Source organism: Desmodus rotundus, chromosome X (assembly GCF_022682495.2).
Source record: "Desmodus rotundus isolate HL8 chromosome X, HLdesRot8A.1, whole genome shotgun sequence".
Classification (NCBI taxonomy): Eukaryota; Metazoa; Chordata; class Mammalia; order Chiroptera; family Phyllostomidae; genus Desmodus; species Desmodus rotundus.
The window spans coordinates 73,132,219-73,154,926 of record NC_071400.1 but is presented as its reverse complement, the minus strand read 5'-3'; the positions used below and the strand labels follow the sequence as shown (position 1 = coordinate 73,154,926).

Genomic DNA, 22,708 nt, shown 5'->3' with positions numbered 1-22,708 from the left:
TAAGATGTACCCCCCCCCAAATCTGGGAGGAAAATGGGGGTGCATTTTATAGTCCGAATGTAGCTTACCTGGCTCGCTGGGGGTCGGCGGTAGAGCGGGGTTTTTTTCCCCTATTTTCCTCCTCTAAAATCTAGGTGCGTCTTATGGTCCGAAAAATACGGTATCTGTTTTAATGCTAGTACCATAGTGTTTTGATTATTTGTAGCTTTGTATTATAGTTTGATTTCAGGGAGAACGATACCTCTCACTTTGTTCTTTCTCAAGATTTCTTTGGCTTTTAGGAGTCTTTTGTGGTTCTATATAAATTTTAGGATTAGTTCTAATTCTGAGAAAAATCCCATAGGTAATTTAATAGGGATTGCATTGAATCTGTATATTATTTTATGTATTAAGGATATTTGAACAATATTAATCCTTGCCATCCATGAGCAAGGTATATTTTCCATTTATTTGCAGCTTGTTCAACTTCTTTTTTAAATTGTATTAATTGGGGTGACATTGGTTAATAAAATTATATAGGTTTCAGGTATATAATTCTATAGTAGATCATCTGTATACTGTACTGTGCCTTCACCACGCAAAGTCCAGTGTTCTTCCACCAGCATTTATTCCCCCTATGCTTTCTTCTATTTCCTCCCACTCCTCCTCCCCACCCCTTTCAATGTCTTGCAGTTTTCAGAGTATATGTCTTTCACCTTTTTGGTTAAATTTTTTAAAAGATTTTATTTATTTATTTTTAGAGAGGGGAAGGGAAGGAGAAAGAGAGGGAGAGAAACATCAGTGTATGGTTGCCTCTTGCATGCCCCTTACTGGGGACCTGGCCCTCAACCCAGGCATGTGCCCTGACTGGGAATCGAACCTGTGACCCTTTATTTCACAGGCTGGCACTCAATCCACTGAGCCACACTAGCCAGCGCTCTTTGGTTAAATTTTGATGCAATTGTAAATAGGATTGTTTTCTTAATTTTCTCTTCTGATCTTTTGTTATTGGTATATAGAAATGCAATAGATGTCTGTATATTGAGTCTGTATCCTGCAACTTTACTGAGTCATTTTATTAGTTCTAATAGTTTTTTTGGTGGAGTCTTTAGGGTTTTCTGTGTAGTATGTCAACTGCAAATAATGAATTTTCTTTCCCAATTTGGATGCCTTTTATTTCTTTGTCTTGTCTGATTGCTGGGGCTATGAGAATGCATATTTTGAAGCTTGCATTAGATGTTAACAATATGTCCTCCAAAATGTAGTTCCAATTTACAAGCTTTGATACTGTGACTTACAAGGAATATAAATTTGATCTGCATCCCTGTTTCACAGAGCTCCTAAAATCCTTGGAATCTCCGAAGTCACTGAGCAACAGAGGTGTCTTTTGTTATGTTAATGAGGTGACTTTGGGAAAGAACCTAAGAATGGGAGCTCCTTGGCAGTGGAATCAACCTGGTGATGAGAGTTGGGACTTTCAGTCCCACCCCCATGACCTCTGGGGAGGGGAGGGGAGCTGGAGGTTGAATCAATTACCAGTGGCCAGTGAGTTAATCAATCATGACTATGTAATGAAGCCTCCATAAAAGGCCAGGCTTCAGAGAGCTTGCAGGTTGGTGAACATGTGGAGATTCGTGGAGACCGCTGCTCCCGGAGAGGGCATGGAAGCTGCTCGCCCTTTCCCCACACCTTGCCTTATGCATCTCTTCCATCTGGCTGTTCCTGAGTCATATTCTTTTATAATAAACCGGTAATCTAGTAAGTAAATGTTTTTCCCCGTTATCATAAAGTTCTGTGAGCCAATCTAGCAAATTAGTTGAATCCAAGGAGGGATTGCAGGAACCTAGCCAGTTGGTCAGAGCATGGTTAAACAGCCTAGGCTTGCGACTGTGTCTGAAGTGAGGGTTCGGGGTCCGGGGCAGTCTTGTAGGACTGAACTCTTAATCTGTGGTATCTGATGCAGTATCTAGGTAGATAGTGTTAGAATTGAGTTGAATTCTTAGAAACATCCTGCTGGTGTCTGAGTATTGCTTGGTGTTGTGTAGGTAGCCTCCCCATCTCCCACATACTTTGGAGTTGGGTTCTGGAATGCAAAAAGGTTTGTGTCAGTGAAGTAGGAGTTACTAGAATGGCCCTGGCTCACCAAAACATGTAGTTTGGGAAGAGAAAGGATGAAAGGGAGGCGGATGAAGAGCCTTGATTCCTGGGTGGCCACATGGTCACCCATGGTGTGGAGCAGCAGCTGTTTTGCAATATTACTGAAGAGGGCTCCAACCCTCAGGGAGCTGATTTGTTGGATGCATATGGAAATGCAAACTAATACGAAAAAGGTAAAATACTCTATCCCCTCCCCCCTGGTTATTGTTATCCGTAATAGCTGAACTAAAAGTAAAGAATGCCGAGTCGAACTTTGATACTAGACCAAGCTCAGATTTTATTGAGTCAAGAGTTTCGGCCACTAGCCTCAAAGCCAGCCTCAAGTAAAAATGAACGTGGGGGAAGGGTAAAACCCAAAAACCTGAAACCAAAGGGGGTAGATCAGTATCACCAGCTTCCTGAGGAAACTAACTGCTGAAATGGGTTGTGAGAATAACTAATTTCGGAGCTGAGTCTTTGGTTTTGAATGTTGCCAAGTGGGAGATCGTGTTTGGTTTGATACAGGACCTACAGCTGACTATTGAACAATCACAGATGGTTATAAGTCATTCAGACACAGAAGAGGATTATTTCCTGGGGTACTTAGACAGCTTGGTGAACTGGATAAAAGACCACTGGAAGGCCTGTTTGCCCAGAGAAGGGGGGACTGCCCAGCTCCCCCTATAAACGCCAAGTAGAACAGCCCAAATGAAGCCACTGATAATGCTTTGTTTGTGAGCTGTGTGGGACTCACTTTATGATAACGGGGATATTTACCTCCCAAATATGCCCATTATTCAGGTCATAGCAAATGCTGTGGTGAAGAAGACCACTTTCACATGGGCACCAATATAACCTTAAGTTGCAAAATGGAAAAACAGTTTGGGAAGCCTCATGGATTTTGCTCTCTTCAGCTTCTCTCAGGAGCCTTACAGATGCTAATAGAAACATTAGGTTAATTAACAAGAGAATGGGAATAGGTTGAGGGGGAGAGTCTAGGGACTCTTCCCTACTAGGTGGAAACTTTTAAAAGGTTAGGAAGAAATGAAGGTGAATAAAGCGGATATTGGTACAGGCAAAAAGGAAACAGAAAAGAGAGTTACAGGACTCGTCCCAACAGGTTGGAAATCCTTAGGTGGTTATTAAGAAATGGGGCGAATAAAGTAGACGTTGATGTTAAAACAAAGGTTTTAATACAGGACTTCCTAAGGTTCGGCAGGCCGAAGTGACTCCCTGTTGGTCCCCCAGTATTAAAGGGTCCCAATTAAGTCTGCTCTATTTATCCCATGTGGAGACATTTTCATTTTAAAAGTTGGAAGGAAAAAATTGCAATGAGAAACCTGAGTAGCAATCTGTTGGGACAGCAGTTAGGTGTATTAATCCAGATAAAGATTGACAAAAGGGCCAGGGTCCTTTGGCTCAACCCCTCACTGGGGACCTAAAGCAATTGCACAAGACAGTGTAAAGTGATCAGGGGGTGGAGAACAGATATTTCCAGGGCTCCTTGACATGAGAGTCCCACTGAACTGTGGCACCAAAACCCTTTGGTGAAGCCCTTCCTTGGGCTACAACTAGATTGAGAGAAAGTTAAAAAAATGTAATGGTAGATAGGATTACAAAAGTCTAACCAGGTATGATGTAAAGAAGTTTGGTCAACTTTATGTGAGTTTTTTATGGGAATGGATATCATGTCTGGTTTAAAAACACTTCGTATACCTAGTCTTGTAAAATCAAAACCTGTTGATGAAGTGCTAATGGAGGCTCAGTAGGAGTGTTAGGGTTGGTGGAAATAAAGTAAAAAGTTTGTAGGAGAATTGGGATGTTTGAACATGCTTTATGTGAAGTGGTTGCATCTTTTTTAAAAAAATTGAGATATATATTGACACAACATTAATTTCAGTTGTACAACATAATGATTTGACATTTGTATATATTGGGAAATGCATTTTTCATTATCTGATTGTATTATGGGGACCGGCTTGTATCTGACTGAGGAATGTTTACGTTACTTGGTATTATAAAACAGAGGCACGTAAACCCGCCCTTCAAGCAGTATTAATTGGATGTGCTAAATGGGAACGAGTAAGATTGCTGGAGCTCATACAGTGTAGGATAGAAGCTTGGAGTGCTGGTGGAGTGCAGATTCTCTGCAACATTCTCTGCAACAGTCCTTTGTGGAGCTTAAATTGGGGTTTATGGCAAGAGCCTGTGAGTGCCTCCCACTTATGATTACTGGTCCTTTGGACTAGAGAATCTCCATTTGAGGGGTGTTTACTACCTTGTTATTGGAAATTATTAATTGAAGTTACCCCTATTACAGAAGGACATAATGTGATCTTAAAACCTGAAATAGCCATTATGTCTAGGATGATGTTGGAGAAGTGGACGGCAGTGCCCAGAAGAGCGCCATAATGATGTGGAAATAGTTTATACAGGACCGTGCTGCCTCTGCCTGGGGAATGCAAGGAGGAGATATTCACTAGCAGGGAGCCTCTTTTCCCCTAGGACTGACTCTGGATCCATGTGAGAAGCTGCTGAATTCTATTTTTCACTTAGTTGCCTATTGACTGACAAAGTTGCTTTTGACAAACAAAGAGCTGCTTGGCTTGTAGATAGCAATTCCAAGGTAAATGGACAACATCCTGTTTGGAAGGCCACCACTCTGATTGAAGAAGGTAAAAACAGATCAGCCTGGTGGTCTGAATTGCATGCATTTTCCCAGCAGTTATGGAAGACCTGAATGGTGGTAAAAGCCCCTGTTAGGGTTTTTACTGACCTATATGGCCAGGCAGGAGGGCAGTGGAAACCTAGCCTGTTAATGGGATGCCCATGCGGGTCGTGGCCCAATGGGAATTTGAGAGGTGTGTTAAAGTAGGACATATTGATGCGCATCAGAACTCTCTTCCAGATTTGGAAGGTGACTGGAATCCACAACCAACTATACCTGGGTGCTCCCTTGAGATAGCCAGCTAGTTCCATGAAGTAGCAGGCATTGGGGTCTGGAACAATGCAGAGATGGGGCTGATTCTAGCCATATTCCTTTTGTACCGTCTCAGGCACGAAATGTTAGTAAGAACTGTTCTGTCAACAAAAGAGGGAGTGCAAAATGGCTGTGACAGATTCCCTGGGAAGAAGTCCCTGAACATTGCTGGCAAGCCAGACTGATGCTGGTAGCCCTGAGGGGGCTACAGATGGGTCCTGGCAGTAGTGGACACTAACTCTAGACTGCCCTTCGCTTACTTGGTGGTAGATCCATATGCTTTGAGAGCTATCACAGACCTGAACAGAAGATACTGCACCAATTTGGATGGCCCATCAAGGAATATACTTGCAGAGATAATCCTCCTCAGAGTAATAGTTTGATAGAGAATTGGAATGGGCAGATAAAACAGTGGTTGTCTAAAACTAGGAGAGAAAAGCATGAAGGCCTGGCTTACACACCTTCATGAGTGTGTGCTCACACTCAACATGAACATGAGTTAGGTCTAAAGGAGTGTTTGTACTGGATAGATTTTTCTTTTATTTGGTGGACCTGGGGAAGTGGGGGTAGGAGAGCTGCTGGTATTCTTTCTTACCCACATCAACTCCCCCCCCCCCCCCCCCCGCCTACTTGATGCAATAGTAGCAGGACCAGGGCTGCAACTATAAGGCTGGAAAAAGGGATGATTTCTAAGCAAGAAACACTAACTGTGTTTTTAACCTTTATGTCAGAATTTCTAAGGGCCTGATGGGACAGGAAGGATGTGCCTTACCCCATCTGGGTAAATTGGGGCTAACAGTGAATGCAGCTCTATTGCCTGGTGGTAAAGACAGCCCACTCACTGATTCTGCACCTGTGTGACCTTACTCTATATGAACAGGGCAGTGCACTGAGGAGGAGGCACTTGCTAGACTAGTATTGCTGCCTGCAATCTAGGCCAGTAGAGTGGCCAAACCTAATGTCCCTTCCAGAGGTGGAAAAGTTTAGGCATAAATAGAGAGAGGGGAAAATATTAGCTGAGGGTAAGGAATGAATAAATGGGGGTATGTAGTGGGAGAAATCCAATATTATATTAACATCTCAAAAGAAGCTCAAAGCTGGAGATAATAATGTCTCATAACTTGATTATACCAGATGCCTGAAAAGGTTAAGCCATATATTACTGAGACCACTCCTGCTTTTGGAATCTGACAAGATCAAACGGAAACCTGCAAACCTGGGTGGCCTCACCCTGGGAAATATTTTTATATGATACGAAGCTGGACTGGGTACTTATTAATGACTGAATGAGATTCTAGTGATGTGCGAGTATCCTTTGACTTTTGTAATTGTTTTGCTATTTAAGGGATCAGTGTTTCAAGACCAGGGGGTAGACTGATATTGTGATTTATAGGAAATACATATTTGGTCTTTGTCCCTCTTTATGGCAAAGAGTTCCTAAAACCCTTGGAATGTCCTAAGTGGCTAATGCAACTGAGGTGTCTTTTGTTATGTAAATGAGGTGGCTTGCACTGGGCCAAAGGATGGAGGCTGGTTGCCAGGGGTTGGAACTCTTAGTCCCATCTCTTCCCTCCTCCAGGGAAGAAGGGAAAGAGGCTGGAGGTTGAATCGATCACTAATGGCAAATCATTTAATCAGTCGTGACTATGTAATGAAGCTTCCATAAAATCCCAAAAGGGCAGGGTCCAGAGAGCTGAGTTGGTGAAGCTGAGATTTGGGGAGAGTGGCCCTCCTGGAGAGGGCATAGAAGTTTTGTGCCCCTCCCCCACACCTTGCCCTTTGCATCTCTTCCATGTGGCTGTTTCTGAGTCATTGTTTTATAATAAACTGCTAACTAGTAAGTGAAATATTTCTTTTTTTCCTTCAATGTGTGTGCGCGCGCGCGTGTATGTATATACACATTATTTTTTATCTTTATTATATTTTTCCATTACCATTTAGCCCCCTTATATTCCCTCCCCCAGCAATCACCACACTGTCATCCATGTCCATGAGTACTTTTTCCTCTTTCCTCAATCCCCCGACCCCCTAACCTCCCCCCCAGTGGCTGTCATCTGTTATCCATCTATGAGTCTGTCTCTCTTTTGCTTGTTAGTTCAGTTTATTCATTAGATACCACATATGAGTGAAATCATATGGTATTTGTCTTTTTCTGACTAGCTTATTTCACTTAGCATAATACTCCTCTAGGTCTATTCAAGTTGTTGCAAATGGCAAGATTTCATTCTTTTTTATGGCTGAGTAATACTTCATTGTATATATGCACCACATCTTTTCTTTAAAACTGATTTTAGATAGAGGGGAAGGGAGGGAGAGAGGGAAAAACATCAGAAACATCAATCAGTTGCCTCCTGCATGTGCCCCAATGAGGGACCCAGTCTGCAACCCCTCATTTATGGGATGACGCTCCAGCCGAGCTGTATCAGCTAGGGCCCACATATTCTTCATCCATTCATACATATATCAATGGATACATAGGTTGCTTCCATATCTTGGCTATTGTAAATAATGCAGATAATGAACATAGGGATACATAAATTTTTTTGAATAGTGTTTTGGATTTCTTCAGATAAATACCCACAAGTAGAATTGCTGGGTCACATGGTAGTTCTATTTTTAATTTTTTGAGAAACCTCCATACTGTTTTCCATTGTGACTGCACCAATCTGCGTTCCCACTAACAGTGAGTGCATGAGGGTTCCCTTTTTGCCACATCCTCACCAACACTTGTTTGTTGATCTATTGATGGTAGCTACTCTGACTGGTGTGAGGTAATATCTCTTTGGGGTTTTAATTTATATTTCTCTGAATGATTAGTGATGTTGAGTATCTTTTCATATGTCTGTTGTCCTCTTGGGAGAAATGTCTGTTCAGGTCCTCATCCCATTTTTTAATCATATTGTTTTTTGTTTGTTTGTTTTTGCTTTTTTGGTATTAAGTTGTATGAGTTCTTTATATATAGTTTGGATATTAACTCCTTATTGAATATCTTCTCCCATTCAGTAGGTTGTCTTCTTATTTTGTTGATGGTTTAACTGAGTAGTATTAAGGTGCCTTTGTGTCAAGTAATCAAGCAGTCCCTAGGTCACAGCATGGTTGGCTGACACTGTTGTGGCTGTTAAACTGGTAAGAAATAATGAGGCCAAATAAATTTAGATGGCATAATATTTACAACATAAGCAAGGTCAGATTGGTGTCAGCTCCCCATGTCCATAGTCCCACAGGGTAACACTGAACATGAGGCAAATGACAGACCACCAGAATAAGTCCCTCTGCCGCAGAGAAGCCTATTCTAAACCATATCCAAGCAGTTTTATAGGTAGCCACAGAAGCCCGCAGCTGTACCCTAACAAAGCAGTAGAGAAGGGGGAAAGGGTTGCCATCCCCCAAACCAGGGAGAGGAATGAGAAATGGCCTTGTGGCAGTCTCCCACAAGATACGGAAGAGAAACTTCCTTGCAGCTCCCTACACTTATCTCCCCTTGTTCTGGGAGGAATCACAGAGCATTTTGCCAAGAGTCGGGTCAGACTACAGACAAGCAAGTCTTTCTTATGTGACCTACATGGAGTTGTGCAAGGTCATCAGCATACCATAATTGAGTTTTTCTCCTGCACTTTGTTATGCAAAGCCTTTTCCAGGCTTTTATTATTTGGAATATAGAAGCAGTCAGCTTTTCTAACTCTGTATCCCCAAATTTCATTTCTGCCTTTGAACCAGCCAATTATTACCTGAGCTTTTTTCTTTTTCTTGCAATACCTTGGCTGAAGACAGCGAGTAAGGTACCAGAGCCATGATCATTGTAGCAAGCTGCAAGAGGAGAAAAGCATATAAGGACTATGCTTGGAAGGTTTACATGAGCAGACTTAAAGTGGCACATGAAATTTGTTCTTATATTCCATTGCTTATAATTTCATCACATGGCCACACCTAATGGCAAGGGAGGCTGGGAAGTGTGTGCCCAGGATAAAAGGGAAACCATGTATTAGGTGAGCAGCCAGCAATCTCTGCCACAGGGTGCTGTGGAATAGTGTATTGGCAATGCAGGTGGTTGTGAAGTGGCTGAATTCAGGATTTATATTGAAGGTAGAGATACCAGAATTTGTTGACACCAAAGTTTTTGGCCTGAGTAATTGGAAGAATAGCATTGCCATATACTGAGATGGTAAAGATTATCAAGAACTCAGTTTTAGGCATGTGTTTTTTGAAGTGCTTATTAGCATCCACGTGGAGGCATTAAATAAGCAATTGTATATGCATGTTTAGAGTTCAAAACGTGGTCAGGACTGAAAATAAAATTTGGGGGCCCTCAGAACATAGATGGTATTTAAAGTCATTGGACAACACTAACTGCATATACCTAATAATGCTAACTAACTTCATTCTTAATGCAAAGTACATTTTTCACATCTTCGTTTTTTAAAAGATTTTATTTATTTATTTTTAGAAAGAGGTGGGGGGAGGGAGAGAAACATTGACCCATTGCCTCTCCTATACCCCCAGTCAGGGACCTGGCCTGCAGCCCAGGCATGTGCCCTGACTCGGAATCGATGTATGTTACACCTTTTGTAATTGCCCCACATTTCTTGGACATTCTGTTCTGTGTTTTTCATTTTTTTTTCCTGTTTGTATTTCAGTTTTGTAAGTTTTTGTTAACACATATTCAAGCTCATTTACTCTTTTCTTGGCCATGTCCAGTCTACTGATGAGCCCATCAAAGTCATTCTTCATTTGTCTTACAGTGTTTTTTATTCTAGCATTTCCTTTTAATTCGTATTGTTTCCAATTCTCTGCATACATTATTCATCTGTTCTTACATGTTTTCCACTTTTCCCATTAGAGCTCTTAGCATATTAATCATAAATTTTTAAAATTCCTGGTTGATTCTAATATCTCTGCCACATTTGCGTTTAGTTCTGATGCTTGCTCTCTCTCTTCAAACTGGTTTTTGTCTTTTGGTCTACCTCGTAATTTTGGATTGAAAGCCAAACATGATGTACTCGGGGAAAGGAACTATGGTAAATGGCTTTAGTGATGTGGAGATAATGTGTGGAGGAGGGGAAGCATCCTATAGTCCTGTGAGTGATTAGGTCTCAGCCTGGTCCCCTCCCCTGACTGGTGACCTTGACAAGACCTTCTCATCCCTTCTCCATCCTCCCTTTAAGGTGAGACAGGATGGCTAGAGGAGGCTGGAGTTGAGTATTTCCCTTCCCCCATGTGGAAGGATAGAAGGATAGCCCCCCTACCCCCATCTCCGGTAACACACAAGGTGGTTAGGCACTGGTGGAAAAAAAGTCTCCCTGGAGGTCGGATATTTGTTAAGGAGAACTGAATGTTCTGAGCAATTTCAAAAAAGTTACTTTCCCTTTCCCTTCTGAGAAGCTGAAAGGGATGTTTTTCTCCAGCCTATACTCTGAAAACCTGGTGGAGCTCCTGGAGGTGAAACTTACAGAATTACCTCCACCCTCCTAAGACTGCCTCCCCCACAACCTGCTAGAGTTTTTACCTCTCCAGCTTGTCCACACTGAGCCTCTAGCAGTTCATCAACTACAGCTTGTTTTTCTACCCTGGTACTGGCTCCAGCTGCAGTCTTCTGTTCCAAGGTTTCTGCTCGGGTAAGCTGTGATTCTTTGTATTTGCCAGTCCCTTCAATTTGGGGGGTAGCGGTTAGCCCTGTCACCTCAATTTTCTGATGGTTCTAACAGGAGTTGTTGATATTCAATCTGTTTGACTTTTTTCTTGTGAGGATGGGAGTGATGACTTCCAAGCTCCTAACACGTTGGACCGGAAACTGGAAGTCAGCATTTTCTTATAATAGCAAAAGATTTAAAAACATGCCAAATGTGCATCAGTAAAGGACTAGCTATCCAAATTATGCTGCTTGCACCCAATGGAGTACGATGCAGTCAAAAAAGTCAGCTCTAGATGTCTTGAGGAAAGATCTGCAAGATATTTTAAGTGAAAAAAATGAAAGGTGCAGAAACTAAATAGCATGCTAACATTTGCTGAATGTTTTTTGAAGTGAACGTTTTAAAAAAGGATATGTATACACACCTATTTTTCAAAATAAATAGAATGCAATTTTAAAAGATTAGTATAAATTATACTATATTTAGTATAATGATTGCATTTTAGCATTATGGGGGTTATTTTTACTTATTTCTCAATTTTGCAAATTTTTAATTTGGTTGCATTATTTCTGTAACTTTTTTTAAAGGACTATTCATACAAAAAATCTGGAAGGAAATACACAAAAATGATAGTGGTCGTTGGTTTTGGTGATGGAAGAAAGAAAAATTTTTCTCCTGTTTGCTAGACACTTTGTGATGTTATCTTACATTCGCAATAATGTGTTTTGTTGGTGACACACATGGAGGTTTTAAGCTTCTGATGTCCATGTTAGGCAAACTAAGTGAAAAGCCCTTTTACAAAATGGTGCTTGGACCAGGTCTGCTTCTTTTGGTTATACCACCTGTTATACTACCAATCCTAGCACACATTTATAAAGCCATCATAAATCACTATTTTGATATATAATCCCATGTTAAAGGACTTGACCAAGCATAAAAGACTGGCTGATTTGGAATCAGTGTAGTTTTTCTCTAGCCCTGACAACTGAGAGCCAGCAATGCACGCTTTGCAAACAGGCACTTGAGTCTGCAAACCTAAGAGCAGAGCTGTGAGGCCCTCGGCACTACCTAGGGCAACCCCCAAAGGAAGAAAGGATGTCCTGAAATGAACCCAGAAATATAAAGAAGGGAGAGAATTGATGCTGTATGGTTGACAAATCGTTTGCATTTTTCCTGAAAAGAATAAATTTTACCCAAAAGAATGAGGCAAAAAATATACCTAAGAGCCAAGAAAGACTAGCTGTTCTAGCAGTAAAAATGCAATGTTTGGAATTAAAAAAAAAAAAACAAAAAACCTCACCAATTTTGGCTGAAAGAAAACCTCCTTGTGTTTGTCAAAAGTTTGAATTGCAAAATATATTTAGAGAAGTAGCACTTTATTACATATACGAGATACATACATTGGATGTTACGTAAATGCATATGTTATAGTTACACTATATATTAATATATACTTATATATTACATTCAATATACACTATACATATTATATATTTATATAATATATATTAGCAGGCAAATTCTATCTTAGAAATCCTGAGGATCGGGAATATCAAACTTTAGTAGCCTGCAGTAGAGTCACGGGGAAGGGGGTGACCTCTTTAGCTTGGACCCTTAGTCTTTCTCTAGCCCTGCTAGAGAAAGTTCTAGAAAGAACTTTCTAGAGTCTAGAAAGTTCTGTGTGAAGTATAGCCCTCAGGTCATTCCTATGCTGGTTTCAGAAGCCTTAGAGAAGCTACTTGAATTAGTAAGAACAATTTAGGAATTATGGGAACCTCTGACTTATAGCCATTTGGTCAGAAGCACAGGTGACATTCTTGATTCTCAGTTAGTGTCTGAAGGCAGGGGGTTAGGGGGTTCAGTTGGGGTGTCAGTATTGTAGGACTGAGCCCTTAACTTGTAACCCAAGGAGGAAGTTGTTGAAACCTCCAATCTGTAGCTGGTTGGTCAAAAGCACAGGTAACAACTTGGACTTGCAATTGGCATCTGAGGTGAAGGGCAGTGTTGCGGGACTGACTGAGCCCTTAATAGGTGGAATCTGGATAGATAGTGTCAAAATTGAGTTAAATGGTAGGACACCCAATTGCTGCTGGAGAATCTTTAGTTGGTGATGCTAGGAAAGAACCTCTCCCACCTAACCCCCACACTAGTTGAAATTGGTAATCAGAATCTTAGAGCTTAACTGTTTACTTTTTTCTGGGATAAGCCATAATATGACTAAATTAGAGTTGACTTTGAAGAACTTCTGGCAAAAGAAAGAGTTGGTTGAAATTTTGCCTTTTTGAACAATTTCCAGGCTGGCAAAGAAGAATAGGAGGGTGTGATAAAGCAAAAAGCAAGATGGAGCTAAAGCTTTTGACTAGCCTGCAATCATGTAGAGAGAATGTAGTGAGAATTTTACTTGATGTCTAAGTTGAATTACCAAGTGGTCACTCTGGGTGAGTGCAGTGCAATTTTGATTGTGAAATGGTTGTGAAAATCAGATTGACTTTGCAGGTCCACATTTAAATTATGAGGCTTGTGTTTTAGACAGGTAAGACCTAGAAAATTTGGAATCTTCTGGACAGACACGGAAACAGAGCTGAGCTTACACAACTATTTAGGAGCTTTGAATTGACTAGAACTAACCTAGGGTCAGGAATTAGATGGAATTAGCACCCGTAAGTTCTGCTGAGGCAATTCACCTGTGCCCCAAACTGGTGATGGAAAGATTCAGGCTTCTCAGGAGCCATAGTTGTTACCCTCCAAGTAGGAAAATAAGTACTTCTTAGGGTTAGATGAAATGAGCAAGGTTGTATTAGTAAAAACAAATGAAAAGGCTCCGATTATTTTGCACTGTGGTGGTTTAACATAAAAAAAATATACAATACAACTCTTCAAATTTTAAATAAAAGCCAGGAGATTCAAAAAGTCTAGAGTAAAAGGAGTGAAATAATACCACGGACTCTGCATCCAAGTCCTTGGCTGGGAAGAGGTCAGTTTCAGAGATTTTCACAGAGCAGGATGGGCAGGCAATTTCTTAAGCACATCTGTTCTACTAGGTACTGGTGTCCAAAATTCTATTGAATATCCATGAGCAGTAGCATATTAGCAGTCTGTGATCTTTCATATTGTACTTGGTTCTCCCTATGTTCTCTCTCTAGCTATGCTTTCTGTCTGTTTTCATGAAGGAAAGTAAAATGGGACCATCTACCTAGATTTCTTTTTTAGATTTTATTTATTTATTTTTAGAGAGAGGAAGGGAGGGAGAAAGAGAGGGAAAGAAACATCGATGTGTGAGAGATACATCGATGGGTTGCTTCTCACATGCTCCCAACTGGGACCCGGCCCACAACCCAGGCATGTGCCCTGACTGGGAATCAAACTGGCGACCTTTTGGTTCGCAGGCTGGCACTTAATCCACTGACCCACACCAGCCAGGACTCTACGTAGATTCTAGGTTAACATTTTTATATTAAAAATGCCAAGTCATTGCTGTGACCCGAGTGGCTCAGTTGAGCATTGTCCCACATAGTGAAAGGTCTCCAGTTCAGTTCCTGGTCAGGGCGCATGCCAGGGTTGGCGTTAGGCCCCCCTTTGGGGCGCACGTGAGAGCAACTGATCCAGCGTTTCTCACATCAGTGTTTCCCTTTCTCTCTTCCTTCCCCTCTCCCTAAAAAGTAAATAAATAAAATCTTTTTTAAAAAGAATACCAAGTCATTTGTGGACTTTTCCTCATTCTATTCAAATCACAAAGCCTTCTCTAGGGTACATATTATCAAAGCTCCCTCCTCTATTATATTAGCTTAGCCATTAACCCAGAAGACATTTCCACAGGTATGAAGCATTTACCCTCTTGTGCAGCATTTACCATCTTGTCTATGGAACTTTGAAATTCATAGCCCTGAAAGTTTTTTAAAATATCCACTTATCCAGGAAATTCTGTATTCTTTAAGATAAGTGTCCTAATAAACAATGATGTGTACTTATCAAGCATTTCTGAGGGGGAAAATACGAGTGCAATGGGAAGTTTTATGAGGAAATGTAATATAATAAGGTTTGCCCTACCAAGGCTGGACTGGGAAGTAAAAAAAAATAGTTTTAAAGCTATAGCCAGGAGTTAGGAAAGAGAAACCCCAAAACAAAGGAAATAAGAAGGAAGGCCTGGACTACATGGACCTTAATTTAAGGACCTGCACTGTGACGTTGAACCTATTTGAAATCAGAACTGTTCATTCCTTATCCCATTAACTGAGGGGAAGGTGTCAAAAGTGATCCAGCAGTCCTGTAGGGCACCCACCCTGGGGGCAAAGGTGCACACTGAGCAGCTCCACAAAGCATAGAAAGGGGCGAGTTGCTGGTGGGCTTGACTTGATAAGGCTAGGTTCCCCTAGAACTACTACTGGTGGGAGTGTAATTTATGGACTAAACCATATGAAATTGAATTTTTCCCACTTAAAGTTCTTTTTCATGTATCGATTTAGAGAGGGAGAGAGATATCAATTTGTTATTCCACTTACGCATTTATTGGTTGCTTCTTGTACTCGTATGTACCCTGTCAGAAGATTGAACCTGCAACCTTGGTGTGTATGCGGACAACGCTCTAAACAACTAAGCTCGGGCCCGGGCGAGTTTTTCCCACTTTTTAAAAATTGTGGTAAAATAATATATATAACAAAATATGCCATTTTAACCATTTTAAATGCACTATTCATTAGCTTTAAGTTACATTTACAATGTTGTACAACCATCACCACTTTCCATTTCCATAAATTTTATATCGTCCCAAACAGAAACAATAGAATTGGTGAGAGCAGACATCCTTGTTAATGGTACACTTTTGATAGGGTTAAAAGGCATGTGTTGAACACTTACCAATGCTGTCTGGTGATTATGCGCAAGTCACTGACCCTTAGTGTTTCCTTATTTAAAGACAATGATAGCAGTATATGTACTGACTACCTCACAGGGTTCTGAAGATTAAATAAAACAACCATGCAATTAGGAAGCCTACAGTGTACATGGATGGTAGTATCTACTCTTCAGGAACTCATAAGCTAGTGGACAAGACAAGCCATTCATGGAAATAATTATTAAAAAAGAAAATAATGCTACAAATTATTAGGGTTATGAGGTTTGTGTCTTGGACACCTTACTAGATAAATTTTGTAAAAACTGTATAGACAAATAGTTTTAAAATTTAGGATACTAGTAATGTGCTCTCACTGTGTCACACTAAATTAGTTTGGATTCCAACCCTTCATTACAAATTAGTGTAAGTATAGCGTAACTACCGGTAAATTCAACTCTGTTCTGTACAAAATACAGTGATTTGTTTAATGAGGTTTTGCTATGATTTTTGCGTACAGTTTGGTATCCACAGCATTTTTAAATCAAAAGAAAAGCTGTGATTAACTAGAAACTACATTTGTTTTCTCTTTATTTGGGCATCCAAGATAGTCTTTTATAGACCTGTTCCAAGTACTCCATTTATTCCTCATAACTTAGTTTGGAATATAAACATAGTAAATAGTCCATGACATAGTGGATATTATGGGTTCATAAAGCCCTTCCGCTTTGTAACTGAATTGTACTGATTTGGCACAAGACCCTCCTTGGCACTTTGTAAGTTTTCCTTTGAAAGTGGTAAGAATCAGGTTGTGAGGAAGCCTAAGTGCTTCTAGGTACTGATGCTGCAGGATCAAGTAAATGAGATTCTCAGAGCACCTGCTTCATGAAGTGGGGGTGGGAGTGCACAGTCGCAGCTCCCCCCCCCTTCCAGCCTTAGGAGATAGCCACACCTTTCTCCTATCGGTATTGAGCAGGTGGCCAGGCCCTCGGAACCTCGCATCGTTGCCGCCTTCCAGCGTACCAACCTCTCGGGCCTGGCCGGCTTACCGCCCCCGTGACGCCAGTTAGCTGCGCCGCTGGGACCCCCCTGGCACCACCGGTGCGACAGCCCAGCGCGTGGTCTCCAGATCTCTTTTTTCCGCCACCCCTCCCCCCACAATCCCGGAACTGGGGGGGGCAGTGACGTTATCATCCGGGCACTGCTCGGCGGGCCAGGGTTCACAATGGAACAAAAACAAGCGGCCTCTGAGCGACGCGGCTGTGGCTCGCGCGATTAACTCTATCCTGGCCACGTAGCCTGCCAGTCCCTATCTCTTAGCTCCTCCTCCTGTGTGCCTGATCCTTTCAGGCCTCCCTTCCTCCACTCCTGCCCGTCCTCTGGCCACCTCTGCCCTCAAAACTGCTCCCCGGACGGTGCCTAGGTAACGCTGTTTTGTGTCGTAGCGGGACCCTGAAGGGGCGGGGCCGAAGGAACGGTGGTGAGCGAACACTCTACCGCATTGTCTTCCCCTCCCCCACCCCAGCTTTCCGAGTTCCGAGCGTCTCGCTAGGCTCGGCTCCCACGGCGGCTGGCGCCACTCTCCCAGGCTTGACGTGGGAGGAGGAGCTGGGAGAGCGGAGCGAGTCACAGGAACAGCTGATCGAGAGAGGGGTGGAGGATAGGAGGAGGAGGTACGAGAGGCGGACCCCGTGGGGGCGGGGCTTGACGGGGGCGGCGACCTCAGAGCTTTGGGCGGCTCTGGAGCTAGTGGGAGTCTGCGCTGCTGTGCTGCTTTCTTAGCCACCGCCGCTGCTGCCCCTGCCGCCGCTACCGCCGCCGCCACTGGCCGAGCGGTTTTTTTTTTTTTTTTTTTTTCGGAGGGAGGGGTGGTTTGCTGGATCCGCCATATTGACGAGGACGGGCGTCCGCGGTTGCGGAAGATAGTCTCCGCCGCCGGCGGAGCTGCAATCTCTCTGCACCCGGTCGGTCGGGGCCTCTGCCGCTCCGAGCCCCTCCCCGCCTCGCTCAGCTCACGGGCCTCGCGGGAGTCTGCCGCTGCCGCCTCTCACGGGAGGCGGTCGCCTCAGCGCCTGGTTCTCCGGTCGTCGCCGACAGCGACCAGTAAGCTGCGGCTCGGAGCGGGGGACAGGGACGGAGAGCAGGGGAAGGTGAAGCGGTCGCTGCGGGAGGAGGAGCAGGGGGAGGTGACGCAGGAGAAACGCACCGCCCGGAGCCTGTCCGAGCTCTGCGAGAGTCACACAGCCTGAGGAGAGAAAGGGGGAAGAGGGCCGCCGCCGGCTGAGGAGGAGGAGGCGGCAGCGGCCACCGCCGTTGCAGCGCGAGCGCTGCGAGCAGTGAATTCCGGCGCTCGCGTGCAATCCCCCGGTCGTTAGGCTCGCGGCAGCCTCTCGACACACTTTGTCGCCCGTCCCTCCTAGGCCTGTGATGCACCCTGGTGGGCCTTGTCCCAGGACTGAGTCGTGCTGCCGCCTCCGCTCGCCTTGCTTCTGAAGAGAAGACGCTTGTGTTGTGCGGTGAGTGGCCGGCCGCGCCGGGGGACGAGCTTTTCTTGGGCCAACAGCTGGACTTCGCTGAGGGGAGGAGGGTGAGGGGTGTGTGTGTGTGTGTCTATGTGCGCGCTGGCGCGGTTTCTATCCCGGCCCGGGGGCTTCCCCGCCCGCCCATCACCCCCCCGCGCCGGGCCCGGGGTTGGGTGGGCGGCCGCCGCGAGGGTCCGGGTCTGGGTTTTCCGAGCCGGCGTCCCGGGAGCGTGTCTGTGTGTTTTGGACTGTAAGGGAAAATGGCTGACGGCTCCGTCCCTCCCCCTCCCCCTCCCCCCCTTCCCGTCCTGTCTGGGGCCGAGCGGGAGGCTGGAGTCTCCCGGCCCTGCGGGCAGCCTCCGCATCCGCACCCGGGTCAGCGCTTGGGGCTAGAGGCTCCCGGCCCCCGGGGCTTGCAGTTCGGCGGCCGTTCTCCTCCCCATCCTCATTCCACTTGACACCAAACGCCATTACTGAGGTGGAGTGATTTGGAGCGGTGGAGCTAGGCCTCGGCTACGCCAGGCTATCGGGCCGAACGACTGGTCCGCCTCCCCCCGCCCTGCCGCGATAACCCGCAGCTTCTCAGCCGGGGGCTGGAGCGGGGTTATCGGCCTCCTCCACCTCCTTCGCCCCCGCTCCCCGCCCCCCTCACGAGGTCCGAAGCCGCGAACGATTTTTGATGCTGAAATCGCTTCTAAGCTAGCTTGGACCCACCACCTTTCTATTTTTAACTGTTTCTGCCAAAAATAGTAGCATGTGCGGGTTTGTTAATGATAAAGTCTTCAGGTTCTTGTGATGTGAGGATTCAGGATTGATAAATGGTTCATTTTTCATTCATTGTGAAATATTAAAGAGATACGGACAGGTGTATACTTGTTTTGTAATATTTGTATGCATTTCTGTGGCAACTGGAACTTACCCTGGAATTTCTCATATTTCCCATACAACTTAAAATTAAGCATGTTATATTTGAAAGTTCCATAGTTAAAACGTTAATTGGGTTTTCCACTGTAACGTTTACAGGTGTGTGTGATTTCTTCAAATTGTCTTGGAATTTAACAGTGTATGTTAAATATTCATGCTTCATTTTGAGGGGAGGGAACTATTCCCTAGCAGTCTTTCACCTGGAAACCCTTGAGTCCCTTAAATCTACATAACATTTGTATGTCTTCACTTTAGAGGAAAAATTTGGAGTACATCGATTAGGAAACTTTTCAGCAGGTACTTAACCCCCTCTTGGAGCTCATTACGTACTTTCAGTGATTAAATGGTAAGGACTGGTTAAATATGACTAGCTTGGCTTTTTTAATTTGTACACTTGAACTTTATAAAAATAGAGACTACATACTACCCTTTAAATTTCCCTGGTCTACTGATTTTAGTGGGCTGCCATTTTGGTTTCGACAAATGTCTTCCAAGTTCTTAAAAGATTTATGTGTAAAACATAAATATGTCAATATTTGTGATTTCAATTTTAAAACTCGTGCTTTGTCTTAGAACTTTAATTCTTGAAGCTTTATTATTCCAGTATTTGGATAAGAGTGAAAACGAGAAATACTTTGAATTGGTGTACAAAGGGTGAACTCAAAATGCTTCTGGTAATCTTAATTTCTTTTGCTTTCTCTTAACTCAAAAATAAGACTTCTGAACTTAACATGAATTTTTCTCTTTTTAATTTTTTTTTTTTTGCATGAACATTTAACTTGCAATTCTCAACGTTATCATCTTAAACGTTTTTTTGTTTGCTGACCTTGGTAGTTTCTGAGGGAAAATTTCTGGAGAGATTAAATAACAGCAAGAACAGTACATAAAAGAATCTAAATTCTTCAGAAAGTAATTTTGAAGGACAGATTTTACCTTTCACCAAATGGGATCACTTGATGGTCTGTAGTTCTAATTTTATGGCTAGAATGCTGAAATAGGATTTATTTTGGATCTTTTATCTTTCAGGGTTTTGAAATAAATTTTGACTTCTCAAGAAGATGAGAGATTTCATGGATATCCCCTCAGATAATTTTCTTTGGCGTGGTATTAATAATGTTCTTACAGTTTTTAAAAATGGATGCTTTTCATGAAATGAATTTATTTGCCATGAATTTGCTAGTTCTTGATTAGTTGGACACAAGAAAGCATTATTTTAGCTTATTTTTTATTTCATAAGGTCAATTTGAAAACTGATAGTTTTTATACTTTAGTTTCAGAATTTTAATATTGAAATCAATCTTTGTTCTAAATCAGGTTATAGAAAGTTGTTTGAAATACATAGGGGTGTGTGGTAAAGGATTAGTTCTCTTGTAAGTCTTTTGGGCAGCTACAGGGGAGGGTCTGATTTTGTGGTTATTCAGCTAGTTGATTTTTTTTAATTCTAAAAAAATATGTAATGTTTTATAACAGCCTGCATTATATTCCCCCTTTTGCTGGTATGTTTTCTGAACCTTGATATGTGTGTGTCTGTATATGTATATATATGTCTGTATATGTATATACATATACAGACATATATATATATATACCAAAAAACAGGATTTTAGTTTCCATCTGGTTCATTCAGGAGCTGTATCTTTTAAACGCTATTGTATTTATTGCTAAGTTGTCTTATTTTAAAAGTCTAATGTTAGTCTTTGGGGAAGGGTTAATGCATTGTACCTCAATCCTGGCTGCACATTAGAATCACTTGCAGGAGTTTAAAAAAGAATATAGATGCCTGAGTCCCACTCCCAGAGACTGATGAATTGGTCTGATTTGGGGGCTGGGCAAAGGTATATTTTAAAAGCACTGTGGGTGATTTCTCATGCAGTCAGGCTTGAAAACCACTGTGTTATTGCTGTGAACATGTTTTTATTGAACTTTCAAGTGGATAAATAAGATGAAATTTTTTCCCCCTCAACTGCTTAGGTCTGTGTTAAACGCTTTCCATTTTATTACCTTATGTAGATAGTATTATTTCCATTTTACAGATGAGTGACTAGTGTCTGTCAGGCTCAACCAATGGTGCTTTGACTATACTATGCCATGTTAGTGAAGTAACACTGATTACTTATTTTTTTTAAAAAAAAACAACTTAGAACTTTAATTTCTTATACCAGAGTAACTTTAGATTAAAATTTTAAAATGACAGTAGTGTGCAATTTTGGAAATAATCTTGGTCAGCCAAGGGAGATGCTAAAGCTCTGTAACAAATATGTTCTTTCCCTTCCATGTGTCTCCCAACATGTTTAGGTTGATAGTTTAGTTGGTGGTGTGCTTATGATTAAAATAATGTTAGGCAACTAAACATTCTTCAAAGATGTAGAATCCAGGCATTTGTCTCCCAGTAATTTATTTATTTCATAAGTGAACATTTAGTACCATGTGACTATTAGTTCAATTTGAGAATTCTGAGTTTTATTTAACCTTGTTTAATCTCTGTAAATTTTACAAAAACTTATTGAAACTAAGGGCTTCATTTTGCATTTTTGTAGTTATGGTTGAAAATTTTATGGGGTGAATGGGATAACAATAATACCATTTTTTTTTATTGTTTATTTCTCTTAATTTCCTTGGGCCATTGGGCTGAATTCTATATTGAGAGAGGTGGGGAAGAGCCTGCTGATGTAGAATCTATGAGCATTCTTTTTTTTTTGCCCTGGACCAGGGATCCAGCCCTGGCGACCTTTCTGTTTGCAGGCCTGCACTCAATCCACTGAGCCACCCCAGCCAGGGCTGTGAGCATTCTTAATGTGGTACAAGATTTGTCAAAGATCCTTCTGTTAAATTAATGATTACTGTAGTCCTATTTTCTATGATATAAAGTCTATCATAGGGAAGAAAGACTTCTTGAAACTTAAGTATATTGAAATTTGAAATCTGAATTTATCATTCAGTTCCTATTCAGTGCAGTGGCCAATGTAATATTCTTTTAAGGAATAAGGTGTGAAAAATAGACTGTTAAGATGAGCTACCTTTAAATATGTCTGTGCTTGCCCTGTGCGCTTCAGTACACACACATACACTATGCATGTATTCCACAGCAAATGGGTTTCCAATTCTATTTTTAGTCACTGTCTAACAATGATATTTCTACTTCACTTTGTATCAGAATCACCTGTGGAGCTTTTAAAAAAAGAATTTACCTAGGTCTTACTCTCTGGGAATTATAATTGAATAGGTTTGGGGTGGAAAAGGGGCATTGAAAAACCTCAAAAGACAATTCTGATATGTACTTAGGGTTGGTTTGTTTTGCACTTCTTTTTAGGGAAAGGGGAGGTCTGAGACTCTTGAGTTTGTGTCCTACCATTAGGCAGTAATATTCTTGCTTGGGTTAATTTTGTCAGTCACATTGCCAAAAATTACAGATACAAATGCAGTGAAAAGTTCAGACACAGGGTGAATAGTTGGGAGAGACCCGGAGTCCACATAGAATTTTACACACATACACATATATATTTGTTCATTATCTCTTACTGAGCACCTTAGAGTTATGGTTCCAGGTCTAATACATTAATATCTGTTAAGGCATTAGTTTCTTTTTTATCCATTCAACAAATACTTGTTCTTCTTGTCTAGAAGCTTTATATTGTACGAAATGAGCATTGGACTAGCTGATCTGTAAAAGTTGTACTATAATTTTGTCATTCTTCATTGTGCCTCATAGGAG

General features: G+C 42.2%; 1 protein-coding gene across 10 annotated transcripts in view; it reads left to right on the top strand.

Moving 5' to 3' along the window:
- Positions 1-22,708, top strand: part of USP9X (ubiquitin specific peptidase 9 X-linked) — a 408,004-nt gene that overhangs the window by 276,428 nt on the left and 108,868 nt on the right. For 2 of the 10 annotated variants that reach the window (XM_024579951.4, XM_024579947.4), the window contains exons 1-2: positions 17,304-17,653; positions 17,971-18,066. The exons of 2 other annotated variants lie outside the window; for them this stretch is intronic. The gene's annotated coding sequence lies outside the window, so the exon portion shown is untranslated. 6 more of the 10 variants (XM_024579954.4, XM_024579952.4, XM_053917032.1 and 3 more) reach the window with 5 other exon arrangements.